We start from the raw sequence: 13,109 nt of genomic DNA on the forward strand, positions 1-13,109 counted from the left end.
GGGAAGGTACACCATAATTAAAACCTGACAGCCATTAAAAAGAAATGAATTCTAAATTTATATTCATACTTCGTATTATGTTATACCAAATTCTTCACTTTCTAACTGATGTTAGATGTGGATAAAGTTTGAGGGTTGCATGAAAAAAAAAAGGAAAGGGAAAAAAATGACATGTCATTTATAGGCTCATTCAGTCCAACTGGTTGTGATTGCGTAGACGCCATTTATGTTCTTGATTTACTTTTGACTGTGATTTGAATAGTTGTACAAATGACTCTGCAGGGCTACCAAATTAAACAGATTTTGACAGAAAGCAATTTGAAAGGAGTCGCACACATGCATGTACTAAGTAAAAATGATCAAGGTGGTGTTAAACAGGTAAGATATTCATTATTTCCATGTAGTGGGGGAAATTATTACTATTATTTATAAAAGACAGACAAGATCTCGTATAAACGACCACCAAGTGGGTAGAGTTAGCAAAAATATTTACTCCTGTAAGAGTAGCGTTACTTCAAAATAATATTACTCAAGTAGAAGTGAATGTAGAAATCCCCCAAAAATGATTTTGAACATTCTATAAATTGTCTCTAGGTATATAATGGAGGGTAAGCGCGGAAGGTTGTCCGTCTCCTCATGCCCTGCGATTGGCTGGTCACCAATTCAGGGTGTTCCCAGGCTGGCGCCTTAAGTAAGATGGCATAGGCTCTAGCATCCCCTAACACCCCAATTCTTTGAGGAAAGGCAGTTTGGAAAATGAATGAATGTATACTCAAATAAAGATGAACTGCTAAAAATGACAGATATTTTTAAACAGCGATATATTTTTTTTCTGTGCAACTATTTGAACTGTTATCGTTACACTGTAATATAACTAATACATGCCAATATTCTGCTGAAAACATAAGTATAGAATTTTGACTGTACTCTACATAAATTAAACAGTGCCTGTGCCCTCAAGGAGAGAAAACATATTTTCTACCATGAAATTAAAATGATTATATCTCCAGTTTCTGTGGTCTATATTCAATTCAAGTAATGATGAAAGCAGCGACTTTGCCCGATGATTCATTTTTTTATGGTGCTTTAAAAACACCACGTGAATGAAGAGGCCAATGGGATTAGGACTTGTACAGTGAAGGTAGCTGTTCCTTGTTGTCCTTGATTATACAAATCAAGAGACATGTATACATATTTGTATATGTATATAAATATATATATAAATATAAATATATATATAAATATAAATATAAATATAAATATAAATATATTATTATTATATATATATATATATATATATATATATATATATATATATATATATATATATATATATATATATATATATATATATATATATATATATATATATATATATATATATATATATATATATATATATATATATATATATATATATATATATATATATATATATATAATAATAATATATTTATATTTATATTTATATTTATATTTATATATATATTTATATTTATATATATATATATATATATATATATATATATATATATATATATATATATATATTATTATATATTATTATATATTAAGGGTTTACAGTGAAATAAACATTGTGGACCAAATTATGCTATTTCAATGTAAAGTTCTCTGCTTTACTTGTAAATTATCCAAGTTACGAAATAAGTTTTAGAACCAATTCATTTCGTAAGTAGAAGTACCACTGTTGATAGTATAGCAGGATGATTATACAGGCGTATTGCTTAGAGTGAAAAGATCTTCCTCATTCAGCATTCAGCAAACATCAGGGAGTACAGACAACTCACCTTCAAATAGCAATCACAACTGCGCCTTTGAAAATGTTACACTCGAAAAACTGAAAGAAGGAATCGTGAGTTATTGTGTGTATTTTGCTCAGGAGACATTTACTTTTGTGGGTAAACTCTCCTTCTGACACAAACAATCAATCTCACATCCCTCTGTCAGGAACGGTGGAGGGATGCCAAATAAACACTGTCACCAGTGTGATCAGCAAGGAAATGTTAGAATAATACAGTAGGGCAAATAAGTATTTAGTCAACCACCAAGAAGATTAGAGAGGCCTGTCAACATGGGTAAACCTCAACCATGAGAAACAGAATGTGGTAAGAATTTATTTGGAAATCATGGTGGAAAAAAAGTATTTGGTCAATACCAAAAGTTCATCTCAATACTTTATGTATTCTTTGTTGGCAATAACGGAGGCAAAACGTTTTCTGTAACTCTTCACAAGCTTTCCATACACTGTTGCTGGTATTTTGACCCATTGGTCCATGCAGATCTCCTCTAGAGCGATGATGTTTTGGGGCTGTCGTTGGGAAACAAGGACCTTCAACCTCCTCCACAGATTTTTCTATGGGGTTGAGATCTGTAGACTGAATAGGTCACTCCAGGACCTTGAAATGCTTCTTATGAAGCCACTCCTTTGTTCCCCTGGCTGTGTTTGTGATCATTTTCATGCTGAAAGACCACCCACATCCCATCTTCAATGTCCTTGCTGATGGAAGGAGATTTTCACTCAAAATCTCTCGATACATGGCCCCATTCATTCTTTCCTTTACACAGATCAGTCATCCTACTGCCTTTGCAGAAAAAACAGCCCCAATTTTAAATTTAATCCAATAGCTTTTGTTTGTGGCAAAGTTAAATGTACTAAAATAGTTCAATAACAATTTGTGGATATATTCTGATTTAAGGAATGCAAACTAACCCTTAGTAGCAAAAGCATTGACATAATTATTTAATAACAGCTGTTTAACCCCTTAAAAGCAAAATTATGCCTCTTGTTAAGCATCCTTGATAGCACTGGCAATACTTTCCATACAATAATAATTCAGATGTCATAATTTCAATCAACTTTAAAATCAGAAAAACACTCTAATCTGCCATTTGGATGTTTCCTACCATGTATCAATACTGTTAGTTCTGGGTCAGTCTTGGGCAGAAACGGACCGACCGCCTACCCACCAGATGGCCTTGATCCAACAGGTGGTCCCTTATCAGGGGGTGGGCCTGAGAAGTCTGACATCTGCCATCCAAGCAAGACTCTTGCATAGGATAGTCGGAAGCATCACACTTTCCAGATTTTATGTTTCCTTCAAGTATAATGTACAGATGGTATTTGTACATTTCATTTGTCGTCATTGCTATGTGTTTCCTCAAAATCATATTGTACACATCACAGCCTGTAGCGCGTGGTCATATCAATGGCTCAGGCATGAAACATTGATAATTTGTTAGTATATTTCTATTGTGAAACTAATAATTAAGTGTGCAATATTTTCTTCTTGTTCATAATATCAGAAGTGTTTGTCTGGGTTTGAGCTCCTGAACATGTAGTAACATAATCACAATGGATTTTTATCTTTCAACTAAATGTTCATTACTAAAAATAATTGTTTTTTTAAGGAGCTTCACAAAGCTATGACATTAATGAGTTACATACTTTTGTTGTTCTTACTACAAATTGAAATCATTTGTTAGAATTTGAATTCAGATCTGCTGAATTCCAGCTGCTGATGATGAGAAAGGCAAGGTGAATTTCTGAGGTTACATTTCTATGCCTTTCCAATCTGTGATTTCATGTCATTTTGTCAGAAAACAATCTACTTGTCAGACAGAAGTTCTGCAGTTTGCAGAAATATTGCCAATGTGCTGAAAAGAGCGTAATAGGTTGTGACCTCCATGCAAAAGTTCAGTCAAACCCAGCGCCAGAGATGAATTATTTATCAGGCATCAGTGCCATTCTTGCCTACCTTTTAATTGACAGGTGTCTAGGTGAGTCCATATGGCACATGTGCGTGGAAACACATTTACAAGAAGGACACACACCAGTGCACACACTGGAAGGGAGGGACGTGCTCTGGGTTCACAACAGATGATTCACACTGTGTATCTGTGTGTGTGGGGTAGGAGAGATCTCGTTAGCACTACAAGTGTATGGCTAAATTAGTCTTCTCGATCCCCAGCATCACCTGCTCTCAGACTCTGCAGCTGTCACCCAGTTATCCATCTCGGGATTTATTTATGAGAGGTTTAAAATTGCACTTCACATACAGTATATCCATGCATCTGCTCCAATAAAGTTGTTCATTCCTTACTAGGAAAGTGCAATCGATTATCATCCTTATGTAATATTGTTAAAGGTCCTGTAAGGTCCAATTAAAATGAATAAATTGTTGGATTGAGTCAAAAGTAAAGACTGCTGTTAACAACTCAGATTCAGGCAGATTTGAATGAAGAAAATGAATAACTAGTTCATGAAATAAATAAATCAGCTTGTGGCGGCCCAGCGGATGAGTGGTTAGTGAATCGGCCTCACAGTTCTGGAGTCCTGGGTTTAATACCAGGTCGGTCCTCCTGTGTGGAGTTTGCATGTTCCCCCTGGGCTTGTGCAGGGCTTGTACTATGGTTTTCTCCGGTATTCCAAAAACATACACGGTACTCTGGTTGAACACTTTAAATTGATCCTAGGTATGAGTGTGAGCGTGAATGGTTGTTCTCCTCGTGCCTGGTAATGTGGCAATAAAGAAATGACGGAATATTTGGGATTTTGTCAGGTCATGTCTTCAGAAGAAAAAAAGGTGTTTGATCTCCAACTTTTCAAATCTTTATATCTTTAACATGTTTCATCTACTTTAGTATTACTGGATTGCCGTCAAGATGTCTGAATAAAGCTCCGCCTTGGTGACTAAGAAGAAAAGCGGGAAAAATTAGGTGCCTGAAAGGAAGGGTCAAACTAAGTGAAATGAAATGGGAAAAATCACTGACAAAAATGAGAACGGATCAAAGGTCACACAGGCCACGACCCGACTAGTTCCGCCTATATGATGTCACCAGCTCAGGACCTTTTATTGATGGTAAAGTCATCTGTATCTGCCATGTCAAACAGCCAAGGCATATGGTCACACGTGACGAGAGCAGACATCATTTGTTTTCATTTACACATATTTTGGTTTAAAATGTCCTACTTTTAGTCATATCTTCTCCTTCACTAATTGGGATTTGACCTTGCTCCCACAGTTAAGAGACACCTTCTAAGAACTACCCTGATAAACAGACGATCACAAGAGAGGAAGATGTATCTGGCGGACGTGCTTCAAAATAGAAAAGCGTTTAATTTCTGATTTCACAGTCGTTTGGCAACTGGGGTCCAGGCCAAACAGCTTTCCCCCCCACATACACACACACACTGTTCTTTTCATGACCTATTGTTTTTAAACACCATGTAATTACATCTCCAAGATTGGTGTCATGCCTCCCATTTTCAATTGAATGTATAGATGTAATGCACAGTGGCTGGAAAAAAAACATCCATCTCTATTTGGCTTTTTACATGCTGCTCATAACTGAATTGCATAGTGAATAATTCAATTTGCAGCCATATACAATCAGTACGCGTTGTGGAGAGTGACCACAGTTTCAATGCACGTCTAATGGATTGATTCAGGGATAAATGTGGGCTGGAGTGAGTACAGTAGTTTTCCTCCTTGCTTGTCTAACCACAGTACGGCTATAAAGACCAACATTATGCAACACGTAGATCAATATGAACCACTGGTAGAATATATTGAAGCCCCTCTTAATTTACATACGTATTCACATCAAATAAAATCCCTTTAACTCTCCATTTTGGCTCACCTTCTGGTTAAAACACTTGCTGAATTATAAAGTGTATGTTGTTTTTGTATTTAGTTCATTCTTTAAAGAAGAGCCGATGCAAGACATTTGAAGAGATATGCGATCAAAATGTACCATATTGTCCAATAAATTTGCATGTGGTTTGCCGAGAGTGTATTTTATACTAGACCAATGTTTACTGATAGAAGGATAAAACACAATTCCCCGCAGACTGAGCAAAATGATTTTGGTTGGCCCTATTGTGGACAAGCGGTGTTAAAAATGAATGAATGTCTTATCAAAAGATAGAATATTTTGTCTAACCATAAAGGAAAGTGGTTCCCAATCTTCTACTGAGTGGTTTGAGTGATGCTGTAAAACTCAAAAAGTCCCTGTAGATGGTAATACTACTTATTTGAAGATTAGATGAAAAAAAAATCTCTTTCTCTTTTCTTTTTTGCATTTTCCTTCCATTTCGTTTTCCAGATATACTACTCCACTTGGGATTGTGTTTATGTGGTATTGTTTTCGGTGTCTTTGTGTGGGTATTATGTGCCACCCAGCTACATCTGCCAGCGCTGATCCATTCTCCAGCAGCGTGCCACACAAATAGACTTCAATTAGGCGTCGGTGTGTGGCAACTTGATTGCTTGGACCCAGCCTCTGCTTTAGCATATGTCTCAAACATCCATTGATGGGATGTAACTCAAATTATGTTCAACTCCCTCACTGCTAAAATTAGTAGGATACAGGCGGTTAAATGATCACTCCGTTTTTTTTACATGGCAAACTACTCTAAAAGACAATGACAGTGTATACAAGGTGTGGGAAATCCAGTACTTCAGAGCTTCTGTGGTTGCAAGTTTTTTCCCCCAACCTATATAGCTCAGACAGTTTAACCAATGATGTTTCTGTGGGGAAAAAGCCTGATTCCAATCCACTGATTGCACACAAGACTGGTGTCCTCTTGATGAGTTGGAATAAAACCTGCACCCAATGTGGCCATTTTAGGAATACTTTGCCTACCCCTGGTGAGGACAGTTCTGTGGTCACTGTTTAGAAGTGCCGCATATTGGGTTGAACAGTGCCAGTGGATATATGGTTTTAAGAATATTGTTCAAGTGAAATCTTATTTCAAGTACTTTCTAGTTTTGTCACTTTCTTTATTTGACATGCTAAGTGATGATATTATTTTATTTTATTTTATAGTATATCCTGGTTAAAAAACCACAATATATTATTAACAAATTTGAGTATGATCTTGTGCAAGCACTATTTCTCATGCTATTTCACAAAGAGGTGAAAATTGATTGATGGTTGTGTCATTGTTTATCACATTGATTAATGTTATGCTGCAAGCAACTATTTTTTAACAATTTGAGTTTAACACACTAGCATACAGAAAATCAGATAGGAAAAGCTGAATAAAATGATCAAAAATAACAATACCTTGAAAATCCATATTTTGTCTAGACAAACAATAAACAATTGCACGTTTCACGTGTTAACAGTTAATCCTTAAAACAATTTGCATTTACAAAGAGAAAAAAATGCATATGTCAACATCAATTAACATATATTTCATCTCTGTTTACACGGGTGCTAAATATGTTGTTGCACAAAAAGATACTGTTAATCTGTCTGCAAACTTCATGGTTTAAAAGAACCGCAGCTAATTAACTACACCAGTACAGGAATATATTTTAATATTGATCTCCTTCTGCCCCAGGGGCATTGTCTGAAAAGTGTGTGAGTGAAAGCGTGTGTGCGCACAAGTGCGTGTGTGCATGCGAGAGTATGATTATGAATATTTTAAAAGCACATTTAACATGGCGAAGCCGGAGCAGGCTCTGTGAAGGATTTGTGCCTACTCTTCAGCTAATGACCTCAGGCGCTTCCAGCAAAGCTTCTTCATATTTTAAAGAAAGTCGATAAAGCTGCAGCCTAGTCAGCAGCATTAAGATTCATACAGACGCCACAGGGACTTTGAAAAAAATTAATAACACGCGTGTCTAACAATCCGTCCGGCAATTTAGTAGAGTAACTAAGATCCTAGCACTCAGCCTCAAATGCAAAGTAGCAGTGAACACATAGATGAGATCAATTCTGAACATGCATTCCTTACCTCTCAAGTCAATGTTGTACAAACAGTTTTGCACCATGCAGTTCCTTCAGGCCACCTTTAACAGAGAAGCATACATTGAGAAAAGAACCCAAACATGCTGAATCCAACTGCTGTTCAGGAGTACACAGGTTTTTCCCCATTTGTATACTGTTAGACAATCGAAACAAGACAAATCTGGATGTCTATTTTAGTTTTATTCATTTTTTTATGTCTGTGAAATGATTTCTCGGTACAAGGTCATTTGAGCAATATCTATTTAAATAGCTGTTTAGAGTTTTTGTTCTCTCTGCTCGTGGCACTTTCATGTCTGCCATTCAAACACTGACAAGGTACTGAGGCTCTCAATCCAACTGTAGATATGTAAACAATTAACAATAACAAAAGTGAGCAAGGACAAATCACATCAAATTTATTGTGTGCAGTTAGGTGACATACGTCCTCTTTTGTGGCTTTACAAATGTGACAAATGATGTGTGTAGTGTTGTGTTGTTTCAGGAAGAAAGTATCTCACTGTATCAGATGCTTTTTTTTCATTATTATTTTTATTGTTTAGTACTTGGATATACTAGATTTCAGTACACATTTTATCATGATTCTTTTTTCCAGGGAAGTTTTTTTGGACGAGGGGTGAGTAACGGGCGTCATTTAGCGAGAGGACAATCACACAGTGGTAAGATCCGTCCACCCTGAGAGACTAGACAGCATATGGCATTGTCTCCTAGAGAACAACACAGCACCTAAGCTGCCAAGCAGTAATGGGTGTGCACATGTATGTCTGTGTGAAACACAATAAGAAAAATGGATGTGAAGTCTTTCCAGAAAAACTATCAAGTCAAATATCAACTCTCCCATGAAATGGACAAATCATTAACAGGTCATTGAAAACCAAGGTAAGGCATTGTCCAAACATATTAAAACAACAATACTATTTGCATAACGTGATCAAATTTGCTGCAATTTGTTTGTTTTTTCCTAGTGTAACCCACTGAATGTTGGCATGCTTCAGACACTTAGAAAAAAGGCAGCGATCTGATTTGGACTCAAGCAGCGGAAGTCCTGATCATCTGCCTGGCAGAATAGTTTCCATTTCCTTGTGTGGGAGTTAAAAGGGAAAGGAGTGAATCAATAAGGCTTGAGTGGAAAGCCATCAGGAAATTCTAAAGTATATTAGAGCCAGAAGGCCAGGAAGCTCAACAGCATTTATTTAGGGCGAGTTACTTTAAGACTACAGTTGAATCAACTTTATTCCGTCCATTTGACCACACTGAATGCCTCTGTTATCTACAGAACAAGTAAATAAGAATAACACGCTGGAGACAAATTATATGTATCTAGAAAGGATTTCCATTAAGTTGTTCCGGAGATTTTATAGTGAACAGGATAAAAAAAAAAAAAACCTTCAGACAAACATACCTGCTGCCTAACCTGTTTGAAAGCAGAATTCTACACCAATCCAAGTAATTGAGTACCCGCAGCATAAAGCTATTTAAAATCCTCTGGCACAGACATTTTCCTCTCTCTCCTAGGCCACAATGAGAGGCTTGTTTAAGCAGCTCATCAGCAGCCTGGTACCCCATATGTGCCTCACACCCCACTCTCCCCAGTGGGTTGCATCTCTGTTCAGTGATACCATTTCATCTGCCAACATGGTCCACTTGGATAACCTCCAATACCTCCTCTGTTTTGCCTCTTCTGCCCTTATTGGCTAATATTATGAACATGATATTTGACAGCTAGTAGTAAAGGCCCGAATGTCAATAGTCAAGGACGAGATATCATATAGCATTAAAAAGGGTAATGCATAAATGCTGACTAAAACAGACGGTATTCTTAATATAGCATTGTTTTCAAACACAAATTGACATTATGGCCAATAATCAAAGTGTGAATCTTCTCCAGATCTGACCATTAACACACAGACATAGGTAGACAGAGATTCAGGGTCTAGTCTGGAGTCATATCAGAAGTGTGTGTTTGCAGGTCCCTCACGCCGACGGTCCGCTTATCCCCCTGCCACCGCACATATGTTCAGAACATGGAACAGTTGGACGTGGCCGATGGCTAAAATGGGTCAGGCAGGCGCAGATGGAGAAAAAAAAACTCCCATTGGGTCATTGTCAGATGCCTTGTATATTGAATGCAGGGGATTATTGTTGTGTCATTCTAAAGAATTACAGAAATGAAACCAATTTGGCAAAATTGTGGCCGTTTCACCTCTCTTTACAATAAGGCATTCAATCTCATAGTAGCTTCCAAACAGGAAGTTATACTCAGTGCAGTTTGTCTCCGAGAAGATTGACATGAGGGTCATAAAATATTCATCACATCGCAATTTTCAGGATTTAATAACATTTAGGCAGGTGGAGGTGTTGAGTCCCTCTATAAGTGTTCAAATGGCTTGCGACCTTGAAAGAACATTTTCTTCTCATCAGTGTTGTTCTCATGGAGACCAGGTATAATGACTTATCCCAATATTGGACAATACGTAATATGACATTTGTGGGACTTGTTGACTTCACCTTGCGTATCTCGTCTAAAAAAAACAACAATAAAAAAGTGCAATAACAATCAACTTCGAATAGCCTACAATACAGATAAGAAGCATATATGTCTGATATTTAAAATAATACAACATACTGCACAGTAACATATGATACCAACTGTATGTACCTATGTTAGTGAATACGTGCAAATAACTATGCAAGACACATTTGTAATGAAATAAATAAACAAAAGAGTAGATGGTTTACAAAATGTGAGGATTAATCACACTTTCCAACACAAAGTGGAACACCAAAGAGAAGCTACATTAACAATAAGACGGTAAACTACCCTTGCTTCACTTTTCAAATCACAATCATCACAAATGACATATCATAAAGTTGGTAAAGTGGAGGTCATCTCACACAGAGCCACTCCAAACACACCAAATGTCCTTGGTATGCCAAAAGCATTTCAAGAAAAACGATGTGAGACAATAATTTGTGATGATGACTATCCATATGTTCCTTATTGCTTATTTACTTTCCATGATCATTTAAAACAATTTTCTAAGATGTGAATGTAATTTTCTGTCGTTTTCACTGCGACTAATCAGTGAGAAGTCTGTGGTAAAAACTCCATTTTTGTCTGCCTCTCTCAATTCATGAGGTTCTTTTTAATGTGTTCAGTCACTTAGTGCATTCATTATATGGTGCATCTTCCACCGCAACTGAAACATCATATGACATGCCATGATTGCCGGCTTGCATCAATACATATGTGGATGACACGTGCTGAGTATGGCAGTCATATGTTTACAAAGAATCCCTGGAATTAAAGTCAAGTATGCAGCTGCAGCATTGGAATAATTCATTGGCCGCTTTTTTTACGCCGGAGGATCCACAGGTAGTTGATGAAGTGGCAGTGCCAAGACTCCCAACTGGCAAAGACGAAGCGCAGCTGCCGGGAGTCAGCACGGCCAGATGCCGTTGCTGATGTACCATGTGTTGCAGGCAGGGCAACAGTGTGTTTGTGCGAGAGCCGGGTGGGAGGGAAGCGTGCGAGACGCTTGCCAAGACATTCTCACGCTGATGCCAACCTGACACATGCTCGGGTAGTCCCCGTGGTTCGCGCTACCATATCAGCCTCTCTCACCATTCTGGAGGGGGTCCACTCTTTCTCGGATGCAGCTCTTTGCCAAGATGAAAGCTGGCACCTGCTCGTCGTCCTCCTGCCTGTCGGCAGTTTCAGGTGGTCCTTGCGAATGAGGTGTTGGCAGCAGGCCATCACAGATATATTTGATCCTGCCACTATGACATTCCCTTACCCAGCAATCCGTACATCATGTCTACTTATACACTGTACATCTATAAACTAAGCAATCTCTTATGGCACGGATTTCCTAATGTCATGCTAACACATCCTCCAGACGTGAATCTACTGATGGCTGCGATTCCTCTGCTTGCAAGCAAGAAAAAACAAATATGGCTGGCATCCAGGAAAACAAATCCCATAACATTTGTTCACAGGAGGCAACACGCAATCATTCTCAAGTTGTATCCACAGAAAACTCGTCACCGCCAGAAATATTCGGAGCCAAAACCACGACAAATGCAGGGTTTTCAAGAAACAACGTTATTACTGATGTAGCATAGCATCCTCTTGAACGGTAATTCCGCAAAAATGGCAAAGGCTGGTCTTTGACGATACTATTCCTTAAGAGCGGAGGGGTCTCTGATACAAAGACACCTCGTTCATTAGGAACATGCCATCATCGTTTGCGGTGTAGGGGGTTTGTGAGGGATGCGAAAACTTTTTGAATGCGTGCCATGTCTGTTCCATTCTATCCGAGGCCCTCGACTGCCAGCTGGCGGCTGAATGTGCCCACTTGCACAGCGATGCCAAGCTAGTTGGCATGCTGACATTTGATGTAAAGCCAAATGTGTCTTTTTGAAGTGGCTACGTATGCAATTCTCACAGCTCATGCATACCATCCTCTCCTTTCTAATTTGCTCCTCACCACTATATATGTAGCTCTTCAATATTGGCAGATGTCTAACACTGCATTACGGACTTAGTTTGAAATGCAAAACAATTTGAAAAATGACATTAATAAAGCTTTACTGGGCTAATTTGACCTGTTGGAAAAAAACATGGAAATGCAAAAAATAAATCATTTTTATGGCAAACAACCCAACAACAAACGTAACCAAAAACATACCTGGCGTGAAAATACAATAATATCACATTTTGGGTCACGTAGGGTGCAGAAATATTTGGTATTAAAGGGTGGCCTACAAGACCCAAAGTGTGATGTCCAAATATGTGGACATCAGATCTCAATGATTCATTCCACGATTCAGGGATTTCCCCGCGTCTGGCTGGGACAGGCTCCAGCACCCCCGCGACCCTTTTAATGACAATAAAAGCATTGTCTGAATCAATCCAACCCACAAAAACTATTTTATGTTTATAAAATTTTTACTGCAGCTACACCTGCGACACATAAAATAACATCAATAATAACTTCATACAATTGAAATATTTAGGAATATACACATTTTACTCACCCAAAATCTCTTTATTTGTACACAAAATCCATCCTTTCTTTCCTCCTTTTCTGAAAGTAGTGCCTGACCTCTTAATGATATCTCGATTTTCTTGAAAAGTCAGCCTTGAAAATGGCTTTGACAGTAAATCTGCAAACAAATCAGTTTCTTCTCCTCCTTCAGCCATTGCGGGTTAACAAAACCACTATTAAATCAAGACAACAATATATTTGATGGGCAGCTCGCAACAAGTACACTTTGCTAGCACTAGCTCGTACACTATCACTTTATCACCAGCCAATATTGGTTTAAAG

General features: G+C 37.8%; 1 long non-coding RNA gene across 2 annotated transcripts in view; it reads right to left on the reverse strand.

Annotated features, from left to right (window-relative positions):
• Nucleotides 1-12,868, reverse strand: part of LOC144194672 (uncharacterized) — a 37,234-nt gene extending 24,366 nt beyond the window's left edge. For both annotated transcript variants that reach the window (XR_013325951.1, XR_013325950.1), the window contains exons 1-2: nt 12,817-12,868; nt 7,766-7,820 (exon numbers count right to left, since the gene is read on the reverse strand). This is a non-coding gene — a long non-coding RNA (uncharacterized LOC144194672). The remainder of the gene's footprint in view (nt 1-7,765; nt 7,821-12,816) is intronic.
• Between the last annotated feature and the right edge of the window lie 241 nt (nt 12,869-13,109).

This window comes from Stigmatopora nigra, chromosome 3 (genome assembly GCF_051989575.1).
Source record: "Stigmatopora nigra isolate UIUO_SnigA chromosome 3, RoL_Snig_1.1, whole genome shotgun sequence".
Taxonomy (NCBI): Eukaryota; Metazoa; Chordata; class Actinopteri; order Syngnathiformes; family Syngnathidae; genus Stigmatopora; species Stigmatopora nigra.